Source organism: Oryx dammah, unplaced genomic scaffold (genome assembly GCF_014754425.2).
Source record: "Oryx dammah isolate SB20612 unplaced genomic scaffold, SCBI_Odam_1.1 HiC_scaffold_15, whole genome shotgun sequence".
Lineage (NCBI taxonomy): Eukaryota > Metazoa > Chordata > Mammalia > Artiodactyla > Bovidae > Oryx > Oryx dammah.
In genome coordinates this window covers 39,847,323-39,866,684 of record NW_024070199.1, presented here as the reverse complement: position 1 = coordinate 39,866,684, position 19,362 = coordinate 39,847,323, and the positions used below count along the sequence as shown (strand labels likewise).

The window sequence follows — 19,362 nt, the reverse complement described above, 5'->3', positions numbered from 1 at the left end:
CAGGCTTCAGAACCATGCGATAATAAATGTCTGTTAAGTAACTCAATTTGTGGAACTTTATTATGGAAGCTCTAGGTGACTAATATACCATTTTGCTTATTTAAAAGTATCTTTCACCAGTTTCTTATTTTCCCTATCCTCAATATTTTCATTACTTATGGCAGCAAAATTGCCCAATCTTACAGGCACCAACACAAGATTTATCTCTCTAATATATTTTCAAAGAGAGACGTTAACACTTTTGGATCTAAGGATCATGAAACACCATCAGAAATGTGTGTCTCTCATGAGGGCAGGTAGGATGTTCCCTCACAATAGAGCTAATTATTGTCTCTTCAGCACTAAAGCTACCATTGAGAACAGGGCAGAGGGGATCGCTGCAATCTAGACTGGACCTCACAGTGGATAGAAATGATGTTGCCATTCATGAAGGCAATGGCTCAAGATGGGAGGATCCCAGGCAAGGCTCAGCCTCCCCAGTGATCTGAGGGACCCACTCGTGTTGCATTTCTCACCCACAGATCGAAAGCACACAGTCCCTCCCAGGGGGTGGTAGAAGGTTACTTACTTACTTTCCACATCCTGGATGGGGTCAAGCAGAGGCATATTTCTGGTTTCAGGTAGAAGAAGGACGAGAAGACCCAAGGATAGGACACACTCCATAGATGATCCAGGGCAGAGTGGGTGGATACACCACTAGGGTCATCAGCAGGGGAGCCAGTGCTGCCCCACACCTACTAGCCATCATATTTAATCCTGAAGCTTTTGCTCTGAAGGGTAAAAGAGAAAAATGCATAATAATTCAGTAAAAAAAAATCCCATACACGTAATTTATGATCTACTACTTTGACATTATGCATGTTAAGTTGCTTCAGTTGTGTCCGACTCTTTGCAACCCTAGGGGCTGTAGCCTGCCAGGCTCCTCTGTCCATGAGATTCTCCAGGCAAGAATACTGGAGTGGGTTGCCGTGCCCTCCTCCAGGGGATCTTCCTGACTCAGGGACCGAACTCACATCTTCTGCGGTTCTTGCATTGCAGGCAGATTCTCTACTGCTGAGCCACCAGGGCAGCCCACTTTGACGCTGTAATGGAAGACATAAACACAATTATTACATACATGAGCTTGATGAAAGACGCTTGTTTTTGAGATTTGTTCGGCGATTCTAGCTTTGTCAGGATCAAAGTGTGTTAAAACCCATTTCCATCATTTTAAACAGTATATTAATGCATTGCAACTACCATGACAAGTGGTCCAAAAGATTAATGAGACAGACACTGAAGTACTGCTTAACACAGTACATGGCACACAGTTCATTTTTTCAATAAACTTTGGGTAATTGTTGTTAGTATGTTGTTACTATTATGATTACAAATGAATGCTTTCTAGTTAACAGATCGTATCTTGATTATTCCTGATCAATTACCTGGGAAAGTCCTATTTGGGGCCCTGGCAGAGCACCCACAAAGTATTTTACCTGAGGAGAGTGGGCATGAGTTCAGAGTTATGGACAGAATTGCTGGAGACAGTGGCAGAAACACAGCCCATTCCCACACTTGCCAAAGTCAAACGTAGGGTCTGCATTTCTGGAGACACAAAGATCAGGGAGACTAAGAAATCTGCATTGAAGGAATCAGCATCCACCCAATTTAGTCAGGAAAAAAAAGGCCTTATAGGTTAATTGCATTTTTGAAATATATTGTAGAAAACTATACAATGGCAGGGAGCATAGAACAGCTCACACTGTGAGAAATGTAACATTATTAACATAGTGGTTAAAAGTACATGAAACCATCAGAATTAATTATAGCAACCCTCTGTGCATAGCTGAGCTTTGCCGAAGAATCAGAAGAAAAGATGAGTCTGGTGGAAATTTGCTTTTACTTATTCTGTCCAGTACTCGCTATATCCTTATTGTAGAAGGTAGAACTGTCATGTAGATGATTGCTGAGTCTAAGACTCAGCTCTAACCTGGAAGACCTTACAATTCAAGTGCAGGATTTCCTGGTTTTCCTGGAATTAAGAGGTCTTAGCAGTGTGGGATTTTCACTGAAAAAAAAGGCGGGGTGGGGGGGTAGTTCCAGGTAAACCTAAAAGACTCAGTCAACCTAGAGCAGATGCAGCCTTGACATGGAGTAAGTATGACACCAGGGAGTAATAAAACAGGACTGCTCTGTGAGTGGACAGGCTGAAGAGAAGCCAGATCTACATCAATGTTAGACACGAGGAACCAAGAGTGGAAACTTCTATTTGGAGGGGAACAAAATGTCAGGATTTGGGAACAAATGAAGAAACGTTCAGGGAATCTGTATTCTACACAGTATGAAAGGAAACCTAATTATAGCATTATAGATTGGACAGAACTCTCTTGTAAGAGAGTAATCAGGCATTACTAATGATATTCTGAGGAGCAAAGTCCACTCATCTCTAAGGCTGTGAAGCACATTCCTGCCTTGTGCAATGTGAACCACTGTGGCCACTAAGGTTCTCCTAATTGTTACATAGGTTTCCCTGGTGGCTCAGCGGTAAGGAATCCACCTGTGATGCGGGAGACTTGAGTTCGATCCCTGAGTCAGGAAGATCCCCTAGAGAAGGAAATGGCAACCCCTTCCAGTATTCTTGCTTGGGAAATCCCTCGGACAGAGGGCCTGGAGGGCTACAGTCCAAGGGTTTGCAAAGTGTCAGACACGACTTAGCAACTAAACAACCACGAATCATTACATAGCATCATTCTGTTAACTTATAAAGTAATCTAACAGGAAATGGACAAGAATTTTAATCTGCTTAAATCTTGGTTCCAACTGTACAGACATTCACTTTTTACAAAAGAGGAATTCTTTTCATTACCTGGGAGACTCTCATAAGCAAGAGCTGTAGTCATGATGACAACATCACTCTCACATGTGGAACATAGAGGTGAGGAACTAGATCGGTCATCAAAGTTGGTAATGAAGAGTCCTGACAGAGGGAGTGACCATCATATGTCCTCACCTGGGATATAACTGCAAGGCCTCACCCCTCCATGCTTGTTTTTAAAAGTGAGAATGGGCGATGTCCTATGTCACTTCAGTCACGTTCAACTTTTTGCAACCCTATGGACTGTAGCCTGCCAGGCTCCTCATTCCATGAGGATTCTCCATGCTTTCCACCAGGGGATCTTCCCAAACCAGGGACCGAACCTGCATCTCCTATGTCTCCCACATCGACAGGCAGGTTTTTTTGTTGTTGTTTTTTTACCACTAGTGCCACCTGGGAAGTCCCAAATGGGTGAAGGGCAAGTGAACAAATGCTCTCCTAGAGGAACTGTTCAGAATAAATGGTGCCAGTTTCTGGATACTTCCAAAACATGAGGAAGGTAAAGATATGCCAGAGCTGCACTTACGGACCTTTGGCTCTTTTTCCCAACAACCTAGTAGCAGGACTTCTAACGTTTGTGGGAATACTTAGTAAGCCAGTATTGGGACTTCTTTTTATTCCTAGCTTTGGACAAGTAGGACTAATACAATCCCTGAAGGACATGAAAAAAAACACTTCTGTTTCCCCAAATCCCAGTCTTCTCTCACCTTGGGGCACGAACATGTTGGCCAAAATGGAAAGTCCCACAAGGAACATGAAAAGCATCTGGGTTAGTCGACAGCCCATGTGATTCAGTACTAGGAGTGCAAGACATCGAGCTGAGATAGTGAGAGCTCCAAAGATTACCTGGAACAGGAATATATTGCTCCCAAAGTGTTGTAGATTCATAAAGATGCCAAAATAGGGTATTGTGATTGCAAGTCTGTAATGAAAAAAAGAGGAGAGACACAAGCCATAAGATTAGAGCCCAGTGCTGCAATTGATGATTATGTTGACCCAGGCAGCCAATGGTCAAGGTTGAAAAAAAAAAGACACAATCTGATTTGTATAATACCTCCCTTTAAGGTCATAATTTTAAGTTAACATAAATAATTACATGACAATATCTAAGTGGTAAAAGAATCTGCTAGGCAATGCAGAAGACACAAGACATATGGGTTCAAGCCCTGGGTTGGAAAGATCCCCTAGAGGAAGAAATGGCAACCCATTCCAGTACTCTTGCCTGTGAAATCCCATGGACAGAGGAGCCTGGTGGGCTACATACAGTTCATGCGGTCACAAAAGAGTCTGATATTCCATTATAGGTTAATACAGATTATTGAGTAGGGTTCCTTGTGCTATACAGTAGGTCATTGTTGATTGTCTATGTTATATGTTATATGTAGCAGTGTGTATGTGTTAATCTCAAACTCCTAATTTACCCCTCCCCAAAAGTATCACTTCGAACAAAGCTAGTGGAGGTGATGGAACTCCAGTGGAGCTATTTCAAATCCTGAAAGATGATGCTGTGAAAGTGCTGCACTCAGTATGCCAGCAAGTTTGGAAAACTCAGCAGTGGCCACAGGACTGGAAAAGGTCAGTTTTCATTCCAATCCCAAAGAAAGGCAATGTCAAAGAATGCTCCAACTATTGCACAATTGCACTCATCTCACACGGTAGTAAAGTAATGCTCAAAATTCTCCAAGCCAGGCTTCAACAATATGTGAACCGTGAACTTCCAGATGTTCAAGCTGGTTTTAGAAAAGGCAGAGGAACCAGAGATCAAATTGCCAACATCCTCTGGATCATCGAAAAAGCAAGAGAGTTCCAGAAAAACATCTATTTCTGCTTTATTGACTATGCCAAAGCCTTTGACTGTGTGGATCACAATAAACTGTGGAAAATTCTGAGAGAGATGGGAATACCAGACCACCTGACCTGCCTCTTGAGAAATCTGTATGCAGGTAAGGAAGCAACAGTTAGAACTGGACATGGAACAACAGACTGGTTCCAAATAAGAAAAGGAGTATGTCAAGGCTGTATATTGTCACCCTGCTTATTTAACTTATATGCAGAGTACATCATGAGAAATGCTGGACTGGAAGAAACACAAGCTGGAATCAAGATTGCCAGGAGAAATATCAATAACCTCAGATATGCAGATGACACCATCCTTATGGCAGAAAGTGAAGAGGAGCTAAAAAGCCTCTTGATGAAAGTGAAAGAGGAGAGTGAAAAAGTTGGCTTAAAGCTCAACATTCAGAAAATGAAGATCATGGCATCCGGTCCCGTCACTTCATGGGAAATAGATGGGGAAACAGTGGAAACAGTGTCAGACTTTATTTTTTTGGGCTCCAAAATCACTGCAGATGGTGACTGCAGCCATGAAATTAAAAGACGCTTACTCCTTGGAAGAAAAGTTATGACCAACCTAGATAGCATATTCAAAAGCAGAGACATTATTTTGCCGACTAAGGTCTGTCTAGTCAAGGCTATGGTTTTTCCTGTGGTCACGTATGGATGTGAGAGTTGGACTGTGAAGAAGGCTGAGCACTGAAGAATTGATATTTTTGAACTGTGGTGTTGGAGAATACTCTTGAGATTCCCTTGGACTGCAAGGAGATCCAACCAGTCCATTCTGAAGCCCTGGGATTTCTTTGGAAGGAATGATGCTAAAGCTGAAACTCCAGTACTTTGGCCACTTCATGCGAAGAGTTGACTCATTGGAAAAGACTCTGATGCTGGGAGGGATTGGGGGCAGGAGGAGAAGGGGACGACAGAGGATGAGATGGCTGGATGGCATCACGGACTCGATGGACATGAGTCTGAGTGAACTCCGGGAGTTGGTGATGGACAGGGAGGCCTGGCGTGCTGTGATTCATGGGGTCGCAAAGAGTCGGACACGACTGAGCGACTGAGCTGAACTGAACTGATACCTTTCCCCTTTGATAACCATACATTTGTTTTCTATGCTTGTGAGTCCATTTTTTGTTTTGTAAATGAGTTCATATGTATCAGTTTTTTAGATTTCACAAATAAGTGACATCATGATGCTTGTCTTTGACTTACTCTACTTAGTGTGGTAATCTCTAGGTCCATCCACGTTGCTACAAACACGTACACACACATACCACATCGTCTCTACCCATTTGTCAGTGGACACTTAGGTTGCTTCCATGTCTTAATTATTATAAGTAGTGCTACCATGAACTTGGGGATGCATGTATCTTTTCAAATTAGACCTTTGTTTGGATACATGCCCAGGAGTGAGATTGCTAGATCATATGGTAACTCTACCTTCAGTTTTTTAAGTAACCTCCATACTGTTCTCTATAGTGTCTGCACCAATTTATAACCCCATCAACATTGTAGGAGGTTTCCCCTTTCTCCACACCCTCTCCAGCATTTATTATTTGTAGATTTTTTGATGATGAACATTATGGCTGGTGTGAGGCAACACCTCATTGTAGCTTTGGTTTGCATTTCTAACAATTAGCAAAGTTGAGCATCTTTTAATGTGGCTGTTGGCTATCTACGTGTCTTCTCTGGCAAACTGTATATTTAAATCTTCTGCTCATTTTTCAATTGGATTGTTTGGTTTTTTATATTAAGATGTAAGAGTTATTTGTCTATTTTGAAAATTAATCCCCTGTTCCATCATTTGCAAATATTTTCTTCTATTCTGTAGGCTGTCTTTTCATTTTATTTATAGTTTCCTTTGCAATACAAAACTTGTAAGTTTAATCCATCCCATTTGTCTATTTTTCTAACTCTTCGTTTTATTATCAGTTCCATGTGAGTCTTTCATAATCCTTCAACTACCTCCAAAAATAGCAATTACTTGGTGTGCTTTCTTCACCTTTTATCCCCAAATCAGTGCCTCCCTCTCACAACGGTGCTATAACCTTTGAAATAAACAGACTTATGTCCCCTCTCTTTGAATGTCATCATGCACTGTGTGAAGCCCACCTCGCAAATGACAGGAGCCAGATCCTTTAACGCAGGTTGGGTGTAAGTCAAACACAGTTGCTTTGGTCTGTGCTGCCTCCAGCTGCTCCTGCATGGTTGCTCTCAAACCCTTTAGCAACAACAAACACCAATCACTTGCCAATATAGTGCCAGGTATTGTGACGAGCGTGGGCAACCAATAGGATAGAAGAGATATGCTCCCTTTCTTTGTAGTGTAGCATATTGCATATGTAATCACGGGTGTGAATGTGATAGGAAGGAGGATGTAGGGAGTTAAGGGAGACTCCAGGAAATTAAATGGCAACAATGAAAATTTGAAAAGGAGGCCATGGAGGCGGGCAGGGCATCCACTATGGTACGCAGCCTACAGGAAGTGAACTAAAGAAACTAGTCGCGCAGTGGGCAAAGCTTCTTTTCATGAGATGGCCATGAAAGGCCGGGGAACTGAGCTTGCATTCTCAGCTAGCCGCCCTTGTTAGAAAGGGGTTTGTGTATCTCAATAAGGAGAAGGCAGATATCAGTTTATTCCTTCCCTCCAACCCAATAACCACCTCCTCTTCCCTGCTCACCTCCGTGTTCAGAGTTGCTTCAGCATTCTTCACTCCATTTCTGTGTGCAACTATTCAAAGTCCCTTTGAGTCCTCGTCTGGTTTATTGGTGATAATCAGCCACCGAGCAGATTCCACCAGCCACCTGACGAAAGGTGAGTACACAAGTGCAGTCAGCTCTCTTTTGTGATATGTCATAGGATTATTGACAACAGATGCATTTTGCCTTCCATCCAAAATCCACCGCTTCCCTTGTTGGGTTAGGAATAGAAATTCCAGATCTGTTTCACAAACACTAGGAGAATATGAGAGTGACCACTCCCTGCAGTGCACTTAAAAGTTGTACTACTAGTAAAGGACACAGACTTGGAGTTAAATTGCCTCTGCTTATTCATCAGGAGAATTTACAGAAAACTTATGAAGTTTAAGTTTATCCCTGATATGCATAATTTCCTTCCAAACCTTGCCATGGGGTCTAGCAACTTTGTGCACATAGTATATATTTACAGTATATATTCTTTTTGAAAAGAAGCCCCAAATATGTCAGCGTAAAGCCTAACAGTGATCGCAGGTACTCCTGCCACTACTAGCTATGTTGATAACTAATGACCCAGTTACTAATACCAATTAATAACTACTTCTTTATATCTGCCTCAGTTTTCTCATCAATAAAATGGAACAGCACTGTCAGCTTCCTTGTAGGGTTGTTATGAAAATGGAGTAACATAAAGAATGAGTCTGTATAGCACATGGAACTCTGCTCAATGTTCTGTGACAGCCTGGATGGGAGGGGAGTTTGGGAGAAAATTGATATGTATGGCTGAGTTCCTTCACTGTTCACCTGAAACTATCACAACATTGTTTGTTAATTTGCTATTCCCCAATACAACCTAAAAAGTTTAAAAATAGTAAATAAATAAAATGGCATCATAAAAAAAAAATGAGTCTGACATGGATCACGTTCCCTTTCTCCCTGAACTCATATCTCTATATAAAATCTGTAGTCATCTCTCTGTGATCTCCTAAATTTAATTCTCCCTAGACTGATTTTAAGTGTGGGGGTCAAGTTATCCATAAATAAATGTTTGTTAAAATTATTTAGGGGACTGGGGAACACATGATGTAAATCACCCAACCTCCATGCCAATTATTACTACTGGAGAAAGAACATGGCTATTTCGTCAGATTATTCTATGAATAAAGTTGTTTTTCCTTCCCTTTATTCAGTTCACCTACAACAATGAAAATCATGGAAATTTTTACCATAACCTGGTTCATTCCAAAAACAAAAAACAAAAAAAGAATTAAATTCACTTCTTTTCAAAATATTTGAGTCTATAGTTTATATTAACAAAACTCATGTCAGAATAACCCTCCAACCACTATACTAAGTAAGACTATGGAGAAAGATGGCAGAAAATGCCTAGAACTCCCAGGAGAAGGGCCACTGTTAGTCAGTGGTCTGTTTCACAGACTGCACAGAGTCACAGATGATAGGCAAGGGTCTTAAGTTCTAACAATAAAAAAGGGTCTAAAGAATTAAAAAATGAATATACTCAGATACAATATGCATTTTCATCCCAGGTTCCCATAAGAGAGTGAGAGAGAAGGCTCATACCTTGAGGAGAGAAAGAAGACAAGGAAAGGTACGGACACCACCAGCTGCAGGGTGCGCCACTCTCGAAAGACAAAAGCTGGTCCTCCCAGCATCACCTGTCCAATACTAAGGGCACAAGATACCAGTGTTATTAGCGTGGCTTTTGACTGGGACCTTACCCACTCTACAACTGAAAGAAAATCCAATCGGGATATTACTGTCAGGTAAGCATGAAATTTCAAGGCCAGTTTTCGGACTTGGAAAATGGAGAAGACTAAAACTGTCGACTTACTGAGCATACTGTTATTTGACACGAAGGCCGCGGCAGAACAGCCTGACCAGAAGCATAGCAAGCAGTAAATGAGGAAGGTGGGAGCAAAGGCTGCGCAGGTCCCAGAGATGGCGAGCTGGAGCAAACAGCACCTGAGAATCAACTTCCACCCGAACCTAAGAAACAGAGATTAGACTGTGAGTGCAGTAGCAACCTGCGGTAAGAACAAAGCCTACTCTGAAATTTAGAGTATTTTTTTTCATGTTCATAACGGTTCATAATGGTTTTGTCTTTTTCTATGATTTGGTTTTTTATTTTACTGATTTTTTACATTGCTTATTGGGAGATCATTGATTTACAATACTGTGCTAGTTTCTGCCATACATCAGCATGAATCAGCCACAGTCATACATATGTCCCCTCCCTCTTGAACCTCCCTCCCATCTCCCACCCCATCTCACCCTTCTAGGTTGTCACAGAGCACTGGGTTGAGCTCCCTGCGTCACATAGCAAATTCCCACTGGTTCTCTAATTTACATATGGTAATATATATGTTTTCAGGCTACTCTCTCAATTCGTCCCACCCGTTCCTTCCTCCACTGTGTCCACAGTCCACTCTCTATGTCTGTGTCTCCACTGCTACCCTGCAAATAAGTTCATCAGTACTGTCTTTCTAGATTCCAAGTGATTCTTTGTACCTGAAAGCTTGAAAACTCAGAAGCTAAATCAACAGTGGAGATCTCCTCAAAGTAGCACTCTTTGTCAGCAATATGCACTCAGAGTTCCAAAACTTTATCCTCTAATCACTTGGACTTTGACACCAAGTGGTATATCATATAAAAGAAATTACAGTGTTGGAAACTGTAGTATACTATAAGCTCCCATTTTACTAACAGATGTATTTAGCATGGTAGAGAGTCTGTACAGTGTCCAGAACACGAGAGCTAAAAGGGTACTTGGTCTCTAGGACCAGACAGGCGAGTTAAACTGATGCAGAAGATCAGTGGATCAATATTCAAAGTTGTTGAAGGTTTATGTAAGGGTCAGTCTTTGTTGAATCTGAGTTTATAGGCCTCAAACAATGTGCTTTATCTAGAATAGAATATGAAGTGAAAGTGTTAGTCACTCAGTTGTGTTAGACTCTTTGCAACCCCAGAGACTGTAGCCCATGAGGCTCCTCTGTTCATGGAATTCTCCAGGCAGGAATACTGAAGTGGGTAGCCATTCCCTTTTCCAGGGGAGAACAGAGTACAAGACCACCATAACCCTGGGAAAAGATCTGGATGGTGCAGTAAAAGGATATGGAGTTTACCTTCCCCCATTAACACATCAAATACATCTACAGGACTTCCTTGGTGGTGCAGTGGATAAGAATCCACCTGCCAAGTGCAGGGGGACAGGGATTCAATCCCTACCTAGTCCAGGAAGACTCCACATGCCATGGAGCAACTAAGCTCATGCGCCATAGCTACTGAAGCCCATGGGCCTAGAGCCTGTGCTCCGTAACAAGGGAAGTCACTGCGATGAGAAGCCTGAGCACCACAGTAAAGAGTAGCCCCCACTCCCCGCAACTAGAGAAAGCCCGCATGCAGCAACGAAGACACAACACAGCCAAAAAAATTTTTTTAATTAAAAAAATCTATATATGGAAAAATTCTCACTGAAACTAACTGGAAACTGGCAGAATGACTTATGTAAACCAACGATGTAAGGTACACATGTAGTCAGGTAGGAAGGAAAGAAACACAATCAGGTTCAGACTTGCACTCCTGGGAGAGGACTCAGAAGAAAAGGGAGATGCCATAGGAGGACACCTACCCTGGGGACTGAGGAGGTCAGGCCACAGATTGGGAGTCCAGTCCTGGGGCATATGTGAAGGAAGCAATCCCCCGTGGCTGGTAGGAGGACTTGTTCAGTCTATCAATCATGTCCGACTCTTTGTGACCCCGTGGACTGCAGCTTGCCAGGCTTCCCTGTCCGTCGCTATCTCCCAGAGTTTGCTCAAACTCATGCCCATTGAGTTGGTAATGTCGTCCAACCATCTCATCCTCTGTCACCCCCTTCTCCTGTCTTCACTCTCTCCCAGCATCAGGGTCTTTTCCAATAAGTCAGCCCTTCACCTCAGGTGGCCAAAGGATTGGAGCTTTGGATTCAGCATCAGTCCTTCCAAAGAATATTCAGGGTTGATTTCCTTTAGGATTGACTGGTTTGATCTCCTTGGACTGCTGGGAATAACTGAAGGGCTGTGGGGAGCCTGGAGTCAGCTTGTGAGGAGCACATGTGTGCTTGCTAGCCTCCACAGCAGGGCATAGAGAGAGCTTCCCTAGAGGCTGCCAGGCTTCCCGCTGCTGCCTTGCTGAACATCCCAGCTCTGAGGGAACTCTCCCATCCCACTCAACCCCCACCACAGTGCTGCACTGGGTCCCGGGTACCCACAACCAGGAGAAAGACTTGACCATGGACACAGAGGCAACCTGGTCCCAGGGCATAGCCTGGCTGGGGTGGAGCAGCCATTATTGACACTTATTCAGGCGACACCTCAGAGACCTCCCAGATCCCTGAAAGCAGCCGCTCCCGACAGCTAACCACCCGATACCTGCTGAGAGTCCTCACAGGCCATGGCAGCCCTGTGGAGCTGTTCTACAACAGAATGGGGGGTGGCAGAGGGTAAAAGCCCACTAGAAAAGGCAAATATACATTAAGGGCTGAGGATTTACTGCTTAAATAGGCCAGTACATAGATTCCAAGATGAAACGAAACTGTAACAGCTACTATAGATATAAGAAACAGAGCATAAACACAAGAAACAGAGCATAAACACAAAGATTTAAAATACAGCATCAAAAATACAAAACGTGGATGGGGGGTGGTTTTAAAAGGCAGAACTTTTAGAATGTGTCTGAACTTAAATGACTACCAGTTTAAAACAAGTGTGAATCTGTGCCCACTTCAGTTCAGTTCAGTCGCTCAGTCGTGTCCAACTCTTTGCGACCCTGTGAATCGCAGCACGCCAGGCCTCCCTGTCCATCACCAACTCCCAGAGTTCACCCAAACTCATGTCCATCAAGTCAGTGATGCCATCCAACCATCTCATCCTCTGTCATCCCCTTCTCCTCCCACCTTCAATCTTTTCCAGCATCAGGGTATTTTCAAATGAGTCAACTCTTCGCATCAGGTGGCCAAAGTATTGGAGTTTCAGCTTCAGCATCAATCCTTCCAATGAACACCCAGGAATGATCTCCTTTAGGATGGACTGGTTGGATCTCCTTGCAGTCCAAGGGACTCTCAAGAGTCTTCTCCAACACCACAGTTCAAAAGCATCAACTCTTTGGCTCTCAGCTTTCTTCACAGTCCAACTCTCACATCCATATATGACCCTTGGAAAAACCATAGCCTTGACTAGACGACCTTTGTTGGCAAAGTAATGTCTCTGGTTTTTAATATGCTATCTAGGTTGGTCATAACTTTCCTTTTAATTTCATGGCTGCAGTCACCATCTGCAGTGATTTTGGAGCCCAAAAAAATAAAGTCTGGCACTGTTTCCACAGTCATGTCCAACTCTTTGCAACACCATGGCCTGTAGCCCACCAGGCTCCTCTGTCCATGGAATTTCCCAGGTAAAAACTTTTCCCAGGAGTGGGTTGCCATTTCCTGCTCCAGGGGATCTTCTCAACTCAGGGACTGAACCCGCCTCTCCTGCGTCTCCTGCATTGCCAGCCAGATTCTTTACTGCTGAGCCATCTTGGAAGCCCTTAAAACAAGTAGATAAAGTCATACATTAATTTGGCCACCTGATGCAAAGAGCTAACTCATTGGAAAAGACCCTGATGCTGGGAAAGATTGAAGACAGGAGGAAAAGGGGATGACAGAGGATGAGATGGTTGGATGGCATCACTGACTCAATGGGCATGAGTTTGAGCAAGCTCTGGGAGTTGGTGATGGACAGGGAAGCCTGGTGTGCTGCAGTCCATGGGGTCACAAAGAGTCAGACATGACTGAGCGACTGAACAACAACTATAAATTTAACCAAGGAGATGACATAGATCTGGACACTAAAAACAAGACTTTGATGAAAGAACTTGAAGAAGATACAAATAAATGGAAAAATAACCCATATTCATGGACTGAAAAATTAGTATTGTCAAAATGCACATACTAGGCAAAGTCACCTATAGATTGGTTGGTGGTGGTTTAGTTGCTAAGTTGCATCTGATTCTTGCGACCCCACCAACTGTAGCCCTCCAAGCTCCTCTATCCATGGGATTCTCCAGGCAAGAATACTGGAGTAGATTGCCATTTCCTTCTCTAGAATTCCAATTCAGGAGTCAAAACTGGGTCTCCTGCACTGCAGGTAGATTCTTTACCAACTGAGCTACAAGGGAAGCCCCATCTACAATTATGCCATCCCTATTAAAATTCCAATGACATTTTTCACAGAAATAGAAAAAACTATCCTAAAATCTATATGAAATCACAAATGACCCCCCAAAGCAAAGTCAATCCTGACAAAGAACCAACCTAGAAACATCCTACCTTCTGATTTCAAACTATACTACAAAACAATAGAGATCAAACTGGTATGGTACTGACATTAAGAAAGATACATAAACCAACAGAAAGAACGAAGATTCATGAAATTAACCCTGGATATATATTATTTGATAAAGAAACCAATAATATTAAAGAGCAGACAATAAAATTTTTCAATAATAATGTTGGGAAAATGAAATGATAACAGGCAGGAGTATGAATTTGCACTCTACTGACAATATTCAAAAAAATTCACTCAAAATGGGTTAAAGACTTAAACATTAGCCCTGAAACAATAAAAATCCTAGGAAAAAACTCCCTGACATCAGTCTTAACAATGACTTTTTAATATAATAGCTACCCAAACAGGCATGAAGGTATATATCATTGTGGTTTTGATTTGTAGTTCCTTGATAATTAGTGAAATTAAGCACAATTTCATATTCCTATTAACAATTTCCATGTCTTCTATGGAGGAATACCAATTGAATTCCTTTGCCATTTTTGAGTAGGTTATTTGTGAGTTTTTTCTATCAGTTGCAGCAGTCCCCTGTATGTTTTGGATATTAAATCTATCAGATATGAGGCTGGCAAATATTTTTCCCATTCTGTAGGTTTCCATTTCTTTTTGTTGATCATTTCCTTTGCTATGAAGAAGTATTCTGGACATTGACTTTGGCCACAAAAGCACAGTCAATGAAAGTAAAATAAAGAATTGGGGATTATGTCAATCTATAATGCTTCTTCTTAGCTATAAGAAGCTTTTTGCGTATGTTTAGTTCAAAATCTTTAGGTTAGTTATAAATCTCCCTTTTCTTCACCAAATTTTCTATTCTCAACATCTGTCATAATCCCATTTCCTCACAGAAACTGAAAAAAACCTATTGCTCTATGTGCCTCTAAGCTGATCAATTAGCATTTTATTACGAATCATTGTAAAGGGTTCAGTCATAAGACTGGTCAACATGAACACTCTGATATAGTTTACAAATTACATTCAGGGTGATATATTCAGCATTCACAATTTTCACCTGGAAGGTTAAATATGTTAGGCTTATAGGTAGGGGATAAAGGTTACTTAGAGTCTCCCATTTCACCTGTGAAAGACTTGAGTATCTGGCTGCCGTGGATGGACAGCGCCAGGCACAGGATTAGCCAAAACACTCCTACCAGAAATTATGACAACTTGAGGTCTATAGATTAATTTCCTTATATGATTTCAAATATTACCTCTAAAGAGTCTTTTCACAAGATCAAATGGCCAATTTATAGCCACAATTATTTCTTAATGCAATTCAGGGCCACTTCACTAAGCACCCAGGTTTTCTAGAAATGCCTTCTAATTACAGTGGGACACGTGAGGCATGCAAGGCACGACTTCCCAGCTGGCACCTGGGAACCTGCCTACCAGTGCAGGAGACTTAAGAGACACCACTTAGATCGCTGGGTTGGGAAAATCCCCTAGAGGAGGAAATGGCAAACCCACTTCAGTATTCTTGCCTGGAGAATCCCATGGGCAGAGGAGCCTGGTGAGCTACAGTCCACAGGGTCACAGAGTCAGACACGACTGAAGCAACTTAGCACACACACATGCATGTGAGGCACAACAATCAAGGTGGGAGGGAACCCACAAGATTTGGCTCACTGATTCCAGTGGGAACCTAACACAGAAGCCACGGCAAAGGCTGGCAATGCTGTTCTCTATGTCTGTGTCTTGAAATAGGCTGAAACTCCCGTCTTGAAGCAACTTCCTCTTGCTTCCGATAAGTAACTCTTCCTCGTATTTCTAGATGAAGTATTACGATACCTCCCCTCTAAACACCATTCTGAAATATCCCCCAGATCTTGTGGAGATGCCATTTCTGTGTCCAGTACACAGAGCTCTGTGGCACCAAAATGACATCATCACGATGAGCTCATTCTAAATTTCCATCTATAGCTCCCTGGGAACCAAGGCAACCCTGCACAGTATAAATTGGATATGCGAGGAATTCAAAAAGATTTCTTTATGAAGCAATCATAAACTGTGGGCAGCAGAGATCTAGAGAAACTCACCTGTCTGAGAGATGGCCATGTATGAAGCTTCCCACCAGCATTCCAGCCATGAATAGGGATTGAACTATTGATTTCTGTGACTGATGATCACATACTAGGTCCCACTGGAAGAGAAGGAAATCAGCCCAGAGGAGCCTCACATGTTTGCATGCTCAGTCATGGACTGAGCAACCCCATGGACTGTAGCCAGCCAGGCTCCTCTGGGGGAATTTTCCAGGCAAGAATACTGGAGTGGGTTAGCCATTTCCTACTCAAGGGGATCTCCCTGACCCAAGGATTGAACCTGCATCTCTTGTATCTTCTACGTTGGCAGGCAGATTCTTTACCACTGCACCACCTGGGAAGCCCTGGGGTGTTCCACAGAATCTTATAATCCCTCAATAATCATCACTCTGATAGCCCTCAGTGAACACACTCTCTGGTTTCCTTTATCACCTTTACTCATCTGTATCATTCAAGTCACTTAAGCATGGTTTTCTCTGGAAATTTTCAAATAAATCTTCTAGATTACATAAAGATCGATCTTTCTATTCACTTAGCACAGCATACCTCGGTGGTTCTCAAACCTTGCCACACATTGTAAACATTGGGGGTGGGGGGCGGGCTTAATACACTGATGCCTGAATTTTACACTTAGAGTGAAATACACTCTGATTTGTTTCCCTGACAAGTAGCCAAAGTATTTTTTTACTTAACGCAAATGTTTCCAATTTGCAGCTAGGCTGAGAACAAGTGACTAAGAATAATTTTTCACACATTGTATCAGGTACTTCCTTGTCTGATCATCTATCTTCACACTTGGTTTAAAGCTCTTCAGTACTAAAATTCATGTCTAGTTGGTTGATTTCACTGGTGTCCACTGAAATGTAAGTGCTTGGCAGTTAAAAAGATAAACAATCACCATTTGCTGAAAGATTGAAGGAGAGTTACTATCTACTCAGTAACTGAAGATTTGAGCCATGCTTATGAGAGGGTAACAGGCAGGAAGGCCAGGGGTCTCCAAATGGAGGAAATAGGCTGCAAGTGTCAGACATTTTTTTTTAATCTCTCTCTTAAGCGGCAGGAGGAAACAAACTAGTGATATATTTTTCCCCTTCTCTATACAAATTTAAAAAGAGGTTTCTCTTAAAATACTGTGTTGCCATAATGACACCTGGTTCCACCTGAACTTAACTTTTCTCAAATCTTGAGCTAACCAATGCATTTTTCTTATGGAAATGTTTGTCTTAAGCTATGTTAATGTACTATGCATTTACCCTGGACTCTATCTTCCAGTCGGTTCCGCCTAGAAGCTCAGATTTAGGCTCAGAATCGACTTGACAAACCAGTATGTTATACTCAAACCAATGTTATATTCAGACATTGTTCTCCTAGTCTATGTAAACGAAACTTTTTGTATAATCTAATTTGCCTTTCTCCAAGATTCAAGTCAATCATTTCATGGCCCAGGATGACTCACCTTGTGCCAAGATTATCTCAAAATGCATCTTGTGGATGAGGGGCCTGGTGCCATTCTCTGAGTTTTGAGACATTTTCTTTCTTTCATTAACAGACCGCTAGTAACTATATAACATCCAGCTAAAGACTAGCAGGGGGGTACTCTTTCTGCCCGCTTCTGATGTCTATGTCAGACGCTTTCTCTATCACTTTTATACTTTAATAAAACTCTATTACACAAAAGCTTTGAGCGATCAAGCCTCATCTCTGGCCCTGGATTGAATTCTTCTCCGGAGGCCAAGAACCCCAGCATCTTTCGTGGCTCAGCAACAACCTTTCACTTATTTTATGTGTTTGTAAACACCCAGACTTTTTTTCTAAAACACCCAGGATAGACGCCAGGAGTTGGTGATGGACAGGGAGGCCTGGCGTGCTGTGGTTCATGGGGTCGCAAAGAGTCGGACACAACTGAGTGACTGAACTGAACTGACTGAAACACCCAGAACGTATACTGACAAGAGGCAAATGGGGCCTTTACCTCAGTCACGATGGTGGAGGAGAACAGACTGTGGTCAAACACCCAGCCGTCCACACAGGGCTCCGTGTCCAGGTCAGTCATGTTGGGGAAGGTCCCATTCAGGTGAAGGAGCTGCCACTGGGGATGGAGGAAGCAACGACATTTCTCTGGCTTGAAGTTTGAATCCACTGGGATGGAGATTCTCAGCAGGACATCAGGGCTGAGGATCCCAGTGTCATTACCAGAGACAGTGGCATTATCAAGAATGTGGACCCAGCAGCGATGACCAGGAACGGCTGCAGTAAAGTTCTCCAACAGTGAGTGACAGACTGCTCTCATGTGAAAAGGAAAAGTTAAAGCCATCTGAAGTATCTGGAATTTCCCCAGGCCACCAACTTTATCCAGAAGCTCCTCAAAGGCCATTCTGGACAGGTAATCCTCAAGACAACGCACAGTGACTTTAAGAATATAAGTTCAATGGAAGAAAAAATTTCCTTTCATGAATTCACACTGAGCCTATATAATATCACAACAGTTTCTCATAAATGGGTACCATCCCCTCACTACTGCAATAAAGAAGTGGAGACAGTTTCCCCAGTCCTTCTCAAATCACGAGGCATTATTCTTTTTAGTAAAGTCATAGAGAAAATAATTTACCAAAAATACTTCCAACTGTTGCCAGTGAACTCTGTTTAAAGGTTTACTCTTTGAATCTGCTTATCCTCACTCTGTAAAACTAGCATTGGACTTTGGCAGGTACATGGTATCTAAATAATGTAAAAAAAAAAAAAGCCTGCTACACAGCTTTCAATCATTTCCAGAAGGTGGAATTTGAGAGACACAGAAGTGAATTGCTCTATGATGTTTTTTCCTCTGGGAAGAACAGAAAACAAGTACTTCTTGTATAGTACTGAATTTAAGTTAAAATCATTTTTAAAAATGTAATCCTTTGTTTTTAATTAAGGCAAAGCAGAATGTGTGCAATTGCTACCTTTTGGTAACCAATATTGTGCTTCAGTTTAAATCACACCAGGAATTCGTAATAATATTAAATTCCTTGAAATATATATACAAGAGAAAGGCAACTGTAAGCTCTATCAGAATCCATTTTCTCAGATTTCTTTATTCATTTACAGAATATATTAGAGGACCTTTTATGTGCTGGCAATTAGAATCTTCATTATTTGTTATATCATTATGAATTTGGCCTCTTTATACCTGGTGCATACGTTTGTGGTAATCACTCAGTCGTGTCTGCTTCTTTGCGACCCCATGGACTGTAGCTTACCAGGCTCCTCTGTCCATTGAATTCTCTAGGCAAGAATACTGGAATGGGTACCCATTCCGTTCTCCAGGGGATCTTCCTGACCCAGGGATCAAACCTGGGTCTCCCCCCATTGCAAACAGATTCTTTACCATCTGAGCCACTAGGGAAGCCTGGTAAAAATCCTCAATATTCGTACTTCATACTCACATTATCATAGCTATTCCAGGTTTCTTATACTTGCAGCTTGCATGCCATAACTTTCTAATCCTTTATATTTTTAACTGAAATGCTCAGTGAGACTATTGCAGATTCATATGAAGTTGTTGTTTTGTTTAGTC

General features: G+C 42.1%; 1 pseudogene; it reads right to left on the bottom strand.

The window, feature by feature from the left end:
* Positions 1–564: 564 nt before the first annotated feature.
* LOC120874596 lies at positions 565–18,180 on the bottom strand (annotated as a pseudogene).
* Positions 18,181–19,362: the final 1,182 nt, after the last annotated feature.